We start from the raw sequence: 15,463 nt of genomic DNA on the forward strand, positions 1-15,463 counted from the left end.
CTCACCTTCAAGGATCACAACAGTGCCACTATCACATCTGCAAGGAAAATGATAGGATGGATAATCAGAGCATTCAAAACAAGAGATTCCAAGCCATTGATGATCCTTTTTAAATCACTTGTTCTTTCTAGGCTGGAATTCTGCAGTACATTAACATCTCCATTCAAGGTAGGTGAAATCGCAAATCTAGAGAATGTACAGAGAACCTTTACTGTACATATAAGTTCCATCAAACGTCTTAACTACTGGGAACACTTGGAAGCACTTGACTTGTACTCGCTGGAAAATCCTAGAGGGACTGGTCCTTTATTTGCACACAGAAATCACTCCCTACAAAAGCAAAAGACTTGGCAGGCAATGCAATATACACCCAATGAAAAGTAAGGGCACCATTAGTATACTAAGAGAAAACACAATAAGTGTCCAGGGCCCAAGACTGTTCAACAGCCTCCCACCAGCCATAAGGGGAATTACCAATAGACCCCTGGCTGCCTTCAAGAGGGAGCTGGACAGATGCCTAAAGTCAATGCCAGAACAGCCGGGCTGTGGTTCATATGTTGGACTATGTGTGTCCAGCAGTAACAGCCTAGTTGATCAGGCTCTGATCCACCGGGAGGCCTGGTTATGGACCAGGCCGTGGGAGCATTGGTCCCTGGAATACCCTCCAGGTAGGTAGGAAAGGTAATTGCACCAGAAAGATAAAGTTTCTGAATGGGGTTCAGTGGAAAAGAGAACTAAAAGCCAAGATGGCACACAAGATTACACTGAGGTTACTTAAAAAGTTTAGGTTATGAAACACCACTGAGAGAAGATAGACAGTCTTCCATAGCAGCTCTATTGTCAAACATATCTGCAATATTCTCTCTAAAACCAAATTCTAAGTAACCACCACTGCCTCCATTACAGTCAAGGACATCACCAATAAGGGACATCTCCAACAAGTCCAAACCACTGCAGAGGTATACACAATTCCTTGTTACAACTGTGACAGTATATGTGGGAGAAACATCCAGTGACCTCCGTGTACTCATTTCTGTACACTAATGCACCAGCAGAATGGATGACTTGAATTGGATAATGCTGGAAGAACTGTGTCCAAATGAGACACACTGAAGACATGGTAGACAGTGCAAAAAGTAGACTCAGTACAAAAAGCTATCTGGGTGCATTAAGTACACTTAAGATATAATTCAATAAGCATAAAAGATCAAGGGATATTCCATCTGTGTTTCACACTGGAACTTGTACAACCACTTGATTACCTAGTAATTACAAGGACACATGACTGATTGCCTAAGAAGACACCCAAAGACATAGGATCCTAGAATCATCACTCATCAGTATATCCAGTAATTTTAACCAGAACACTGGATTCTGCAGCATAGCTGAACCTCTTGCCAGGAAGCTTCTAGATCACTTTCTCCATAGCAACAGTCAAAAGTACAGAAGAATGGAGGAGCATATACAGCCATATACAGCATTTGTCCAACTTGTTTTTCAGGCTTTCCACTTCACTACACTCTATAAATAGGCTCATCCTCCATCTCCAGGTTAATTTGTTTGCAACTTGATAAAGTTAACTGTGTGAACGAAATTCCATCAATAGTTGATCACATTATACTGAATTTGTCCTTTTTGGTATTTTATAACATTTCTCCAGGTTACATGATATGCCAGGAAACCATAAATACATTTGTAAAAGCAAAGGAGAAAGGGAATATAAACAGCAGAAAAAACCCTTGTTTTACAAAAAGTGTAGTGAGGTGAAGGCTAAGAGTAAAAGGATATAAAAAATACAGAGAGAAAGAAGATTCAAAGAGGTCTTCACCAAAGAATTAAGAGGAGATGCTAGGATGTGGAGAAAGAGGCAAACAGCAAAGACTGGACGAAGTTAAAATGACAGGAAAATATGTGCAGCCTCCTGAAGAAACTAGATAATGGCCAGTAAGAATATCACCTTGGGTATTTCAAAACAGAGCAAAGGAATGGTAGGAGAAACACTGCAGATAGCATATAAGGAGAATAATCTAGTAAAAAACATCTCTTCCAGCATATCACTAGAAATACAGTACAGTGTGAACAATAAGTACAGTACAGTACAGTACAGTACAGTACATGTCAGTTGTATAATTTCAGCACCATATAAAAAAAATTGTTAACCTGAGAACTTAAAAGGAACCTGTACAGACTCATTATACACAACTTATGTTTAACCCACTTTTGTGTATGAAGAGCCAACATGGAGCCTGTTCCCAATCAAGCATTTAAAGGAAACTAAATATAAAAGTTTGAAATGAGAATGGCACCAGAACCAAAGGAAATAGACGACAAGGAGAGGCTTAAGGAATTTGACCCAGCAACACTAGAGGTGAAGAGAACTAGGGAGTATATAATCACAACATACAAAATGCTTAGGAGACTCAGTATTAGATAGGGAAAGGCTGTTTGAGATGTGAGGAAAGGAAGCCAGGGGATAAAGGTGCAGCTAAAGATGCAGATGAGCCACTAGGAATTACATTTTTCAGTCTCATGGTGGTGAGTAGGTGGAATGCACTAAATTAAGAGGTGATGAAGACACAATACACATTTTAAAAGATAGGTATGATAGGACTCTGAAGGCCAGAAATCAGTATAAATGGTCCATAATAACTGAGAGATAAGGCTGGAAACTGAGTCAACTCCTGTAAACACAAATAGGTGAGTTCATGCACACACTTTCCCTTCCCCCTCCCACTGCTGTAGACTTACTTATGAGCAGTGGAGTGCCTTTATTGTTGTAGTGATCATTTACTTGTTGTAGATCCCTTTAGTGAACCAAACTTGTAAATGGTTTTATTAAGCCTGCCTTGCTTCTCTGGTACCTAATTTAGGAAAGGTCCTACCTGAAATGGACCCCTCTTGAATGATTGTACAGTATATTAACCACTAGTTTTTGTTCATAAAAAAAAGGACCTGGTTATAAATTTTTATTTTCTAAAGCCTATCAGTGTAAGTTTAATATAAAATTTGTGATTTGTCTTGTGTATTTCAAAGATATCTTCAAGCTTGTTTAATTACTGCATTATGAAGCCCTGGCACCGCCTAGACCACTGCCTCTTGAGTCTAAAACCCAGGAAGAGCTTGGGATTATAAACCCCCAGATAACTGCAATTTTCTTTTTAAATGCACTGCAGCTCGGGTTTAAAAATACTACTTTTTTCTTTACTTCTGCTTAAATCTGTAACTCCTTACATAATATTAGCCCAGTAATAATCTGCACAGTACATGAAGAAAACATTAAACAGCTAAAGTGCAAGTCATTCCACAACAGTCATATACAGTACTATACTACAAATATTATAAATTCAGTGTTATGACATAGATTTGTGAACTGAATGATAACATGACTCTGAAGAACCACCATAATGTATACAGTATTGTTTACTGTACATGATAGATTTCTTAGTTAAATTGTCTTAGTAAATTTACTGTAAAATCTAGAGAAATTGTTATAAGGTAGATAATATAATATTTATTGTATCGTGAAAGGCTAGGCATTTACACTGTAATAATGTTGATAAAGTTTCTATATATTTTGAGCTCCCTTAGCAGGTTATTTTTAAGGTTTACAAATTATTATATATTTATTGCATTATGGACTAGGTAATAATTAAGGTGTGATTACTTATTTGTAACTACAAGAGTAGATTTATGCTCAGGGTATCCTGTCAAATGAGTACCTATTTATCACTAAAGAGCAGTGCTATGTTTGTGGGATTCCGTTTTCAGTATCTTTTTTAGTTTACCAATGTGGTCTTGTGTTCCCTTGATGATGCTTGTATGGAATTTTTATCTACTCATTAGTATCCTTCTACTCCCTTGTTTGTGGTTATAATATCTCCTAAGTTCTGTCAACTAGTGAGGACATTTTTGATGTTTCCAATCTTTCTTCTTTATATTTCATATATTTTTAACTTTGAGATCTAGTGGGTTACAAGCCTGGCTCTTTCTATCTAGTCCTCATTATTTTTAATGTGGACACTATGCCTCCACTCCATATACCAGTTATGGCTTAATATGTTTTTAGAACAGCTTTTTGGGTATTCCTCATCCATATATTTAAACACTTACGTTTTTAATTAGATTCTAATGGCTCACTTAGTGCTTTTAATGTATTATAACATAATCTATGGTACAGTATATTCATTTTGATTGTTACTGATATCATCTATTTCCATTACATGGTACATATCTACATTTAACCCGTTAACTGTCCAGACGTAGATCTACATTCTCTCGCCCAGCGCTCCGAATATTTTGAAAAAAAAAAAAAAAATTATAGAAATAAAGATCGCATTTTTCTACGTGACATAGGATAAAAAAAAAAAATTGGGGTCAGTACTCACCGAAATATGAGCCTGCGAAGTTGGCCCTTGATGCTCATCTGACGTCAGCATGGAGTCCTGCCACTGGCAGAAGTGTTGCCGATATACCTTTTTTCTCGTTTTCATATTTTCTATATAATTTTTATGTTTTGATAATTACTAGTTATAATAGTTCTTGTGATTTGATAGCCAATCTTTGTTCTGACACTAATATTAGGTACTGAAATAGTACTCAAATAGTCACTAACACAGTGACAGGTGAACATTTTCACTTACCTTAGTCACATACTATTGTCTAGAAATATATACATAGAATTTATAGGTCCCAGCAATGTTTTGGATAGGGAGTACAGTGGACCCCCGGTTATCGGCCGTAATCCATTCCAGAAGGTCGGCCGATAACCGAAATGGCCAATAACCAAATTAATATTTCCCATAAGAATTAATGGAAATACAATTAATTCATTCCAAACAAAAATATTCACAAAAAAAAAAATAACCTTTTTAACAATTATGTAAGTACGTATTACATACCTTTATTGGAAGATAGGGAGGAGTTAGTGTTTGGAAGGGTAATCCCCCTCCATAAAGACTTTAGGTAGCAAAGCCTTCTCTAGGGTTACTTCCCTTCTCTGTCTTTTATTGCCACTAGGACCAGCTTGAGAGTCACTGGACCCATCTCGCAAAATAACTGTCCAGAGTGCTCTGTTTCTGGCGTATCTTTAAGATTTCCCTGAAGTGGGACAGGGTTTTGTCATTAAACATGTTGCAGATATGGCTTGTTTCAGCTTTGTCAGGGTGGTGTTTCTCTACTAAAGCTTGCACCCTAGTCCACATTGCCCACACCTCTTTAATCTCTGAAGAAGGCACCTTCACTCCCTCTTCCTCCTCCTCTGAAGCAAGTTCCTCAGCTGCAGTCTGTTGCTGTTCGAGATGAAGCTCTTGCAGCTCTTCAGTGGTTAGCTCTTTCCTGTGGTCCTCCACCAACTCTTCCACATCCTCACCACTCACCTCTAACCCCAGGGACTTCCCCAGTCCCACAATAGAGTCCATAAGGTCATCAGGGTCAGCATCAAACTCTTCAAAATCTCTCTCTTGGACACAATCTGGCCACAGTTTTCTCCAAGCAGAGTTCAAAGTCCTGGAAGTCACTCCCTCCAAGACTTACCTATAAGTCTTATGTAATGGAAGATAGTGAAATGATTCCTCCAGAACTCTCTTAGGGTCAGCTGAGTGTCCGAGGTCACTTCAAAGCACTTCTGAAGCACTGCTTTTGTGTAGAGTTTTTTGAAGTTAGAAATGACCTGCTGGTCCATGGACTGGAGAAGAGGAGTGGTGTTAGGAGGCAAGAACTTCACTGTGATGAAACTGAAGTCCCTAAACACTTGGTCTTGCAAGTCTGGAGGATGTGCAGGAGCATTGTCCAGTACTAGGAGGCACTTGAGTGGCAATTTCTTTTTCAGGAGGTATTTTTTCACACTTTGGCCAAACACATCATTAACCCACTCTTTGAAAATTTGCCTTGTGACCCATGCCTTATGATTAACTTTCCACATCACACACAATCTATTCTTCATGACATGGTTTTTCTTGAACACTCTGGGATTTTCTGAGTGATACACGAGTAAAGGCTTCACTTTGAAATCCCCACTAGCATTACCACACAACAAAAGAGTAAACTTGTTTTTCATAGGCTTGTGTCCTGGCAGTGCCTTTTCCTCCTGGGATTAATGTAGGTCCTGTTTGGAATTTTCTTCCAAAACAGGCCTGTTTCATCACAATTGAACACTTGTTGGGGTTCGAATCCTTCAGCCTTTACATAGTCCTGGAATTCATGAACATTCAGCTGCACATTTGTCAGAACTTGCTGCCACACCATGCCTTACAACACTGTGTATGCCACTACACTTCTTAAATCTATCAAACCATCCTTTGCTGGCCCTAAATTCACAAACTGCAGTATCTGTTCCAGGCATTTTCTTTGCAAGATCCTCATGCAACTGCTTTGCCTACTCACAAATGATTGACTCCACAACACTGTCTCCCACTAATTTTTTTCCTTAATCCACAATAATAATAACTTTTCCATCTCTTCCATTATTCATGGCCTTTGTTTAGTTAGAAAAGTTACTCCTTTTGCAACATTAGCATCTTTGATTTATTCTTTCTTTGCCAGGATGGATGTAATTGTTGATTTATCCTTGCTGTACATCCTGGCAAGTTCCATCACCTTCATACCACTTTCAGACTTTTCTATCACTTCACACTTAAATTCCATGGTGTTTCTCATTTTCTTTACCACAGGAACTTTACTAGGAACTTTCTTTGGAGCCATCTTTACTTATTTCACAGTTGCATTTCAAGAAAAACCACTAAAAGCAATGGTAAACAAGCGAAATGTTTGGATGTATTAGCAGAAACTTCCTCAGCCACCGAGAGATAAAGCCAAACTGAAGCGCAAGCTGCCCCAGTCGGCAGATGGACGTGTCCAAAATGGCTGATAACCGAGCGAACGGCCGATAACCGGGTGCCGAAAAACCCGCTGATAACTGAGTTGGCCAATAACCAAACCGGCTGATAACCGGGGGTTCACTGTATATAATAATAATAATAATAATAATAATACGTAATAATAATAATAATAATAAGTTCTCTTGAAGCAGTGTGTCACTCGTCTTATCTTATTTTATCACTCCACTGCTGATAATGGTGATATTTGATGAGCATAGTCTTACCACCGCACTAACAACAGTGGTGACATTTAAGGAGCGTCCTCTTATCTCATCTTATCACCCCGTTAATGACAGTGATGACATTTGATGAGCCTTCCCTTTATTTGTTTTCACTGTTTCACATAAACATGTCTGTCTTTCTAGCTCTCTGTCTATCTGTCTAGCTTTCTGCCTGTCTAGCTCTCTGTCAATCTCTCTTTCTGGCTCTCTGTATATCTGTCTAGCTCTGTCTAGCTCTCTGTCTGTTTGTCTAGCTCTATGTATCTGTCTGTCTGTCTAGCTCTCTGTCTATCTGTGTGTCTGTCTTTGTCTGCCTGTGTGTTTCTTTTTGCTTGTCTCTCATGTCTCAGAGAGTTGCCCATGAACCAACTGGTGTTACAAATGATCACTATCTGCAAGCACAGTATAGCAATTTGTCTGGATTCTTCGGGTTATCCTAGGTAATTTACACTATGTATAATTGTATTTATGTATGTGTTCCTGTGAGATAGAGACAGATAGAGACAAAGAGATAGACAGAGATACAGACAGACAGATGGAGATAGAGACAGCCAGTCAACCAGCCAGCTGGATAGGTGGCCAGCCAGTCACTGGCCAGCCAGCTGCCAGCCATCCAGGTGGCCAGCCAGGAGGCCAGCCAACCACCGGCCAGCCAAGTGGCCAGCCAGCCACCAGCTAGCCAGCTGGCTAGCCAGCCTGCTGAAATTACAGTTCCAGAATTGTTTCTTTTTACTTAGGGCATAGGTTACAAGACATTCTGGCAGGATGACACTTTCCTCTTCAAAAGGGAGTGTTAATATGACATGATATCAGAGAATCCTTGGTGTTTGCCGCGCTGTTTGATCTAGCTGGCACTCAATTGAACTGGTGCTCCCACAAGGTACTACAGTGGACCCTTGGATAAAGGCATTAATCCGTTTCAGAGAGCTCCCTTTTAACCGATTTCGACGTTAGCCGAATTAATTTTCCCCATAAGAAATAATGGAAATCCAATTAATCCATTCCAGACACCCAAAAGTATTAAACAAAATAATTTTTTTTACATGAAATATACATTTCCCTACACTGAAAACAATGAGGCATGCACAATAAACAATACTGAAATGAGACTTACCTTTATTGAAGACTTATTGATGAGTGATGAGATGGGAGGAGGGCAGAGGATGGAGGAGTTTACAGTTGTTTGGAAGGGGAATCCCCTTCCTTAAAGACTTGAGGTAACAGGTCCTTTTCTGGGGTTACCTCCCTTCTTGGCTTTTTAATGCCACTAGGACTAGGTTTGTTTTCTGGGAGTGCCTTTTCCTCCTGAGTAATGTAGGTCCTATTTGGCATTTTCTTCCAAAACAGGCCTGTTTCATCACAATTGAACACTTGTTGGGGTTTTAATTGTTCAACCTCTATGTACCCCTTAAAGTCCTGCACATATTTTTCAGCTGCTTTATTTTTGTCAGAACTGGCAGCCTCACCATGCCTTATCACACTGTGTATGCCACTATAATTCTTAAATCTCTCAAGCCAACCTTTGCTGGCCTTAAAATCACTAACATCAGCACTAGTTTCAGGCATTTTCTTAATTAGATCATCATGCAACTGCCTTGCTTTTTCACATATTATTGACCGAGAAACACTATCTCCTGATAATTGTTTCTCATTGATCCACACCAACAATAGTCTCTCCACATCTTTGAGTATTTCCGATCTCTGTTTTGTAAGCATACTTGCACCTTTTGCAACAACAGCTTCCTTGATTGCCTTTTTGTTGGCCAAGATAGTAGTGATGGTTGAATGGGGTTTGTTATATAACCTGGCCAACTCGGAGACATGCACTCCACTTTCGTACTTTGTGATTATTTCTTTCTTTCTTTAATTCAATAATATTTCTCACCATTTTTACCACAGGGTTGGCACTAGATGCTTTCTTTGGGCCCATGGTGGCTTATTTAGCAGTTACAAGCACTAAAAAAATGGAATAATACAAAATATATCGCATGTAAGCGTGGAATCGTCCTCACTGGCTTGTAAACAATGGCACACTAAATGTAGTTGATGGGCGGCCGCGGCTCAGGCTGCACGGACATGTTCGGGACGAATGCCCTTAACCGAGTTATTGGGCATTAGCCGAGCCAATATTTTGCCGCAAAAACATGCCTTTAACCAATTTTGGCGTTAGCCGATGCCGCCATTACCCGAGGATCCACTGTAAGTGGTTCCAGATATTTTTAATAGTGTGCACACTGAGGGTTAAGACCCATTCTATGCTAGCCAGGCATCTTAGGCCAATCGTGCCAAGTTTGGAGGCAGGAAAAATAAAAAGTAGATCTACGTTTGGAGCGCTAGCGGTAAGAACGTAGATCGACGTTTGGACAGTTAACAGGTTAATTCCATCATCCCCTTATCACTATTTGCTCATATAATACAGGTCTTTTTGTGGTGATTTATAGCATTTAATCAGTGGTGTATGGTGGTTATTATCACTGTGGGGTAGCACAGTGGGATGTGCAATGCTTTCTCAGAGCAACTGCCACAATATTTCATAACAGGGGACAGAAAAATAGGTTTCCTAATATGATCCATGACTATATTATTGAGCAAGCCTGATATTTATGATGAATTTACCATCTTTCGTGAGTGTGCAGCACTCACCTAGCACACCCAGAATGTATGCCACTGCACTTAATATATATTTTGTATAACTTCGTTTTGTCTGCAAACATACACATTAAGTTTTTATTCATTCTGGCAAGTAAATTATGTAAATTAGAAACAATATCTAAGAAAACACTAATTCTTGTGACACAGCTGCTAGTGACATTTTTGTATGAGTATTATTATACTTAGGTGGAAATGCCTAAATCCATAGCAGTTATATAGCACTCAGGAAATATGAGATAATTAGGTTTGATCTAAAGGGAGAAATGTTCCAGTTCCTTAGATTAGAAGCCCTTTAGCAGGCTCAGAGAAACCTTTCTTGAGGGATTTGTATGAGGAATTTCTTTTTGTTTGTTTCTCTGCATTTGTCTTTTCAAACAGAAAATCTTTCATCCACTGTGATAATTTGCCTTTTATTCCTCTTATGTTTTTTAGCTTCTTCATTAGTCTTTCATGAGGAACTATCAGTAGCATTATTGAAATCTAAATAAATGCGGTTTGCCAATTCCTCTCTTTCAATAATTTTTTCTCACATTTGTAGTAGCAAATAAATTTGAGACACATTAATTTGCTGATCAAAAATCAAACTGTTTGTTGGCTTGCAGGTTTTTTGTGCTTTAAGCATTTATCCATTTTTCTCTAATGGCTTTTGTCAAAATTTTATTACAACGCTTGGATTGGTCTTTAGTATAAAGGGTCTCAACTGTCTTCTTTTTTTTTATTTCTGTACAATTCATTCCATTCTTCATTTTTTCCACTAGATTACCATCTTGTGCTGTAATCCACAAAAAATCCAAAATTTCCAAGTGAATCTCTTTGTTGTTCTGCACATCCTTTTTTAAAACCATTGTGCTGTTTCATCTGGTTGTTTTGTTTTTCTTGTCAACATCTAATAGAACTGTAGTTTTTTTATTTCATCTTCAGATACAGTAAACCTTCTCATAATATGACTCTACATAACACTTTTTTTTTTTAGCTTATTGCTGTTAAAAAAAGTTGTAGTAGCTCTTTCATAATACCAAGAAACCCCTGTTGAGCAGCCCCTGTAAATTTAAACAAAAACATAAGTAAAAGGCTAAATTTGGGTAATAAGCTCTGTAGATTTTCAAAAATACGGTAGAGCGCCGCTTTTCGGCGTTTCTCCTTACAGCGTTTCGCTAATACGGTTATCTCAAATTATGACCAAAACTTTCTATACGGCAAGTGGTCTTTCAAATACAGCGCGGGCCACCCGGTTTGTTTACATTCTCTTATGAGCACATCTCTCTAATGTATAATAATAATAATCACTCTTGGGCACATTAAATGTCTAATTTTATGTCAATATAGACATTTTCATTAATCCATCTATGATATTTTCTTCGAAATTATATAAGAAACACATTACATAGTATATAAACATTTTGTTTATATACCGTGGAGGTGTGGTAGCCGGGCGGAGGGAGAACATTGTCACTCCTCTTAATACATAACGCTTTTGTTTACAATTCTCGGCTTGAATTATTCATTACTTCTCCCTTTGTTTATGATAGCATCTAAAGGTAGTTGTTATAAATGATTAAACTCAGTGAGTATGGTATGTTGATGGTGATAATATGGCTCCAGGCCACATTAAATATCGTGTAGCTATGTAAGTAGGTGTAGGTATGTAGCCGAGGTGGACTACATACCTACATTATTATTATTATAACTGATACGTATGTGTACCTGTACTTAAGTAAACTTACACACTCTGCTGGCATGCAGATACACATTAAAATCATTAAGAGTGTCTTATTAGTCTTGCAGATGCCATATTAATAATGATAATAATAATAACTCTAAGGAGCATTAAATATCGTATAAAATGTTAATATAGACATCTTGCTTAATCCATCTAAATACACCCCACAGTAGAATAAATTAACATAAACATAAGATGTGGTAGCCAGGTGACCTGTAGGACTTGTGGTAGCCAGGTGACTTTGTAGGACTTGTGGTAGCCAGGCAACTTGTGGTAGCCAGGCAACTTGTGGAAGCCAGGCAACATGTAGGACTTGTGGTAGCCAGGCAACTTGTGGTAGCCAGGCAACTTGTGGTAGCCAGGCAACTTGTGGTAGCCAGGCAACTTGTGGAAGCCAGGCAACTTGTAGGACTTGTGATAGCCAGGCAACTTGTGGTAGCCAGGCAACTTGTGGTAGCCAGGCAACTTGTAAGACTTGTGGTAGCCAGGCAACTTGTAAGACTTGTGGTAGCCAGGCAACTTGTGGTAGCCAGGCAACTTGTGGAAGCCAGGCAACTTGTAGGACTTGTGGTAGCCAGGCAACTTGTAGGACTTGTGGTAGCCAGGCAACTTGTAGGACTTGTGGTAGCTGGGCAACTTGTAGAACTTGTGGTAGCCAGGCAACTTGTAGGACTTGTGATGAAAACCAGACTCGTTCATCTGGTTTGTTTACATTATATGTGGGTGGGGTGGGGAGGGCTGCCCTTCCTGGCTACTCATACTTCCCAACTTTACTTCATACAAATAAAACTCACCTCACCCTACGTTAAGACTACAAATATTTTAAGGTAATTAATGAGTGTACTATACATATGCATTTTATTGCTCTAGGGAGCTTAACCCTTTCAGGGTCTGTGCCGTAGATCTACGGCTTTACGTTGAGGGTCCAAACCGTAGATCTACGCCATGAGCTCAGCTCACTCACCTCACATGTCTAATACACACCAGCTGGTGGGTCTAATATACGTTCACAAATGTGGTGAGATTATTTATACAATTATTACAATATTGCATAACAGTAAATCTTCTATTTTTTGGTTTGAATAAAAATTCATTTTGTGAATAAAAAATCAAAATGGAATTTATTTGTAAAGCCTGAAAACATAACTAATGAACAGAGGAAATGTTAGTTTAGTGCCAGGAATGCCTGCATTGTTTATTCTGGACCCTGTTTTGAAATTGGAATATTTTGAACTTTGCACTAAATTGGCCAAATTATCAATTTCCGATCACATTATTTTGTAGTTGAAACAGTTGATTTGGTGATTTCTTGTGCTCAATCTATAGAAATGAAGTAATACTACTGAAATAACTAAGAATTTGGTCGACTGGATTAATGTAATTGGCCTAAAATGGGAGTCAAAGTAGGCAAAATCATAGCTGCGTAAATATCGCTGACACATCAAAATTCGCGGGAGCATAATTTCGTCAGTTTTCCATCAAATTTCGTACTTTTTGTTTTATTACCTTCAGAAAAAGATTCTCTACCATTTCATAAGAAAAAATAACAAAATTATTTTTTGAAAATTCTTGGACACTGGTGCACACTTTGAAATTTGGCCTCTGGACCCTAAAAGGGTTAATGTCGTAGTAGGTATAAGTGGCCAGGCAGGAAGCCATACCTCCCACATGACTTTCTACAGATAAATACTTTTCATCTCTCACCCTACATTAAGGCCATTAAGACTACAAATATTTTAAGGTAAATAATGCATCTACTTTATATGCATTTAATCACTCTAGGGAGCTTTAAACATTTAAATATTTTGAGGTAAATAATGAGTGTACTGTGTGTGTATTTTACTTTTTAATGCCTAGTTCTATTGCTAACTTAATATATGTTAGTATAAACTTGTTATCTGGCATTCATATGCATTTATAAATGGAAAAAATGGAGTTCTGCTTTCCGGCAAAGTCTGCTTTCCGGCAGTAGCCTGGAACCTAACCTGCTGAATAAGTGGGGCCCTACTGTATGCTCTCCAGGCCACAAGCAGTGCTCTGCACAGCTCCAGAGCCATACAAAGTGAGAGAGAGTCCCTGAACAATATTTTTCTTACCTCTCAAATTTTTTTTTTTGAAATCTATATAACTTATGAATGCTTAACCCTTTGGGGGTTTCGGCCATACTAGTACGGCTTACGCCCCAGGATTTTTGACATACTAGGACGCCTAAATTGTAGCGCCCTCAAATCTAGTGAGAGAAAGCTGGTAGGCCTACATATGAAAGAATGGGTCTATGTGGTCAGTGTGCACAGTATAAAAAAAAATCCTGCAGCACACAGTGTGTAATGAGAAAAAAAAATCTTTGACAGTGTTTTGGGATTAAAACAGCGACTTTGCACTGTATTTTCATATGGTATTTATTGTTGTATTCTAGTTTTCTTGGTCTCATTTTATAGAATGGAAGACAGTTACAGAAATTGAGATGATTTTGACTGGTTTTACAATGAAAAGTACCTTGAAATTGAGCTCAAAATAGCAGAAATGTTCGATTTTTACCGAAGTTCAAAAGTAAACAAATCATGCCAAGCGTCCAGTGCACATCAACTGGTGAGTCTAATATTCTTTCACAAATGTGCTGATATTATTTATACCATTTCTACACTAATGCATAGTCTGCATAACAGTAAATCTATTATTTTTTGTAAGAATAAAAATTCAAAGTGGAAAGCCAAAGAAATGTAAGAGGGGCCTGGGGATGTGAGTAACGAACAGAGAACTTGTTATTTTAGAGCCAGGAATGTCTTTCTTGCTTATTCTGGACCCTATTCAGAAATTGGCATCTTTTGAAATTTGTGGGAAATTGGCAAAATTGCTAAATTCTGACCATTTTATTGAATAGTTGAAATCAGTAAATGGGTGGTTTCTTGTACTCATTCGATAGAAAAAATGGAGTTCTAGCAAAATAGTTACGATTTTTGTCGACAAGTACACTGGAATTGGCCGAAAATAGGGCTCAAAGTGGGCAAAATCGCCGATGCGTAAACATCATCGAGACTGCTAACTTCGCGAGAGCATAATTCCGTAAGTTTTTCATCAAATTTCATACTTTTGGTGTCATTATGATCGGGATAAGATTCTCTATCTTTTCATATGAAAAAATAATTTTTTTTTTTAATTTTGGAGACCCTGAGAACAAGTCTCTGAGAGGGCCTGGCGACCCCCAAAGGGTTAATTTATTAAAAGCACCTGTAAAAAAGTCTAAAGAGAATATTCAGTACATTAATGTCAAGAGTACTCTAAAGATCAGTAGAAAATGAATTGATTAATCAAGAGGGTAGGTATATGAGTATTGAAGTCACAGTTATGTGTAATTACAGTGCAGATATGGTAATCTACTAATCTGGAATGCTAAATTTATTCAGGTTGTGTGATTGGCAGCTGAAATCTTTTTTCTGTCGTACCTGAGCGCCTTTGCAAAGACTGTGATTATGTATGAGTGATGGTGAAAGTGTTGAATGATGATGAAAGCTTTTTCTTTATTTTTGGGTCACCCTGTTTGTATCCTGAAAAAGGAAAGTTAAAAACCCAGAACTGTACATAAACATAATTACACTGAAAGTTTACTTTCTCTTACTATTAACAGTGATGTACCTACTCAACCTGTATTTCTATAATTGTTGAATACAAATTACTAAATGATTTATTTAAGCTGTGTGGTGAAGATATAAACTTCACTGAGGTGCTGTTATTGTTGGGTTTTTTAGGGGAACTACACCTTATGCCATCTCAGCCTTCCACACCACTGGGAATTGGCCTCATACAGCACAAGATGTTGTAGCAATTAAAAAAATAGCAACACCCTCCCACATATTTTATCAGAGTTCTACTTCTTATTCTTGGTTATTACTTTGTTCAATGCTTTATCTTCAGTATATGTTTGTCTGGTATAGGTGTTGTGAGTTCCTATATATTTGATACAATCTGATAAGGAAATGCGGCTTTTACTTTCACGG

At 38.2% G+C, this 15,463-nt stretch overlaps 1 protein-coding gene across 22 annotated transcripts in view; it reads left to right on the plus strand.

The window, feature by feature from the left end:
* Positions 1-15,463, plus strand: part of LOC128689421 (ankyrin-2) — a 989,227-nt gene that overhangs the window by 826,687 nt on the left and 147,077 nt on the right. The gene's annotated exons all lie outside the window — the stretch shown is intronic.

The sequence above is a fragment of the Cherax quadricarinatus genome, chromosome 18 (assembly GCF_038502225.1).
Source record: "Cherax quadricarinatus isolate ZL_2023a chromosome 18, ASM3850222v1, whole genome shotgun sequence".
Taxonomy (NCBI): domain Eukaryota; kingdom Metazoa; phylum Arthropoda; class Malacostraca; order Decapoda; family Parastacidae; genus Cherax; species Cherax quadricarinatus.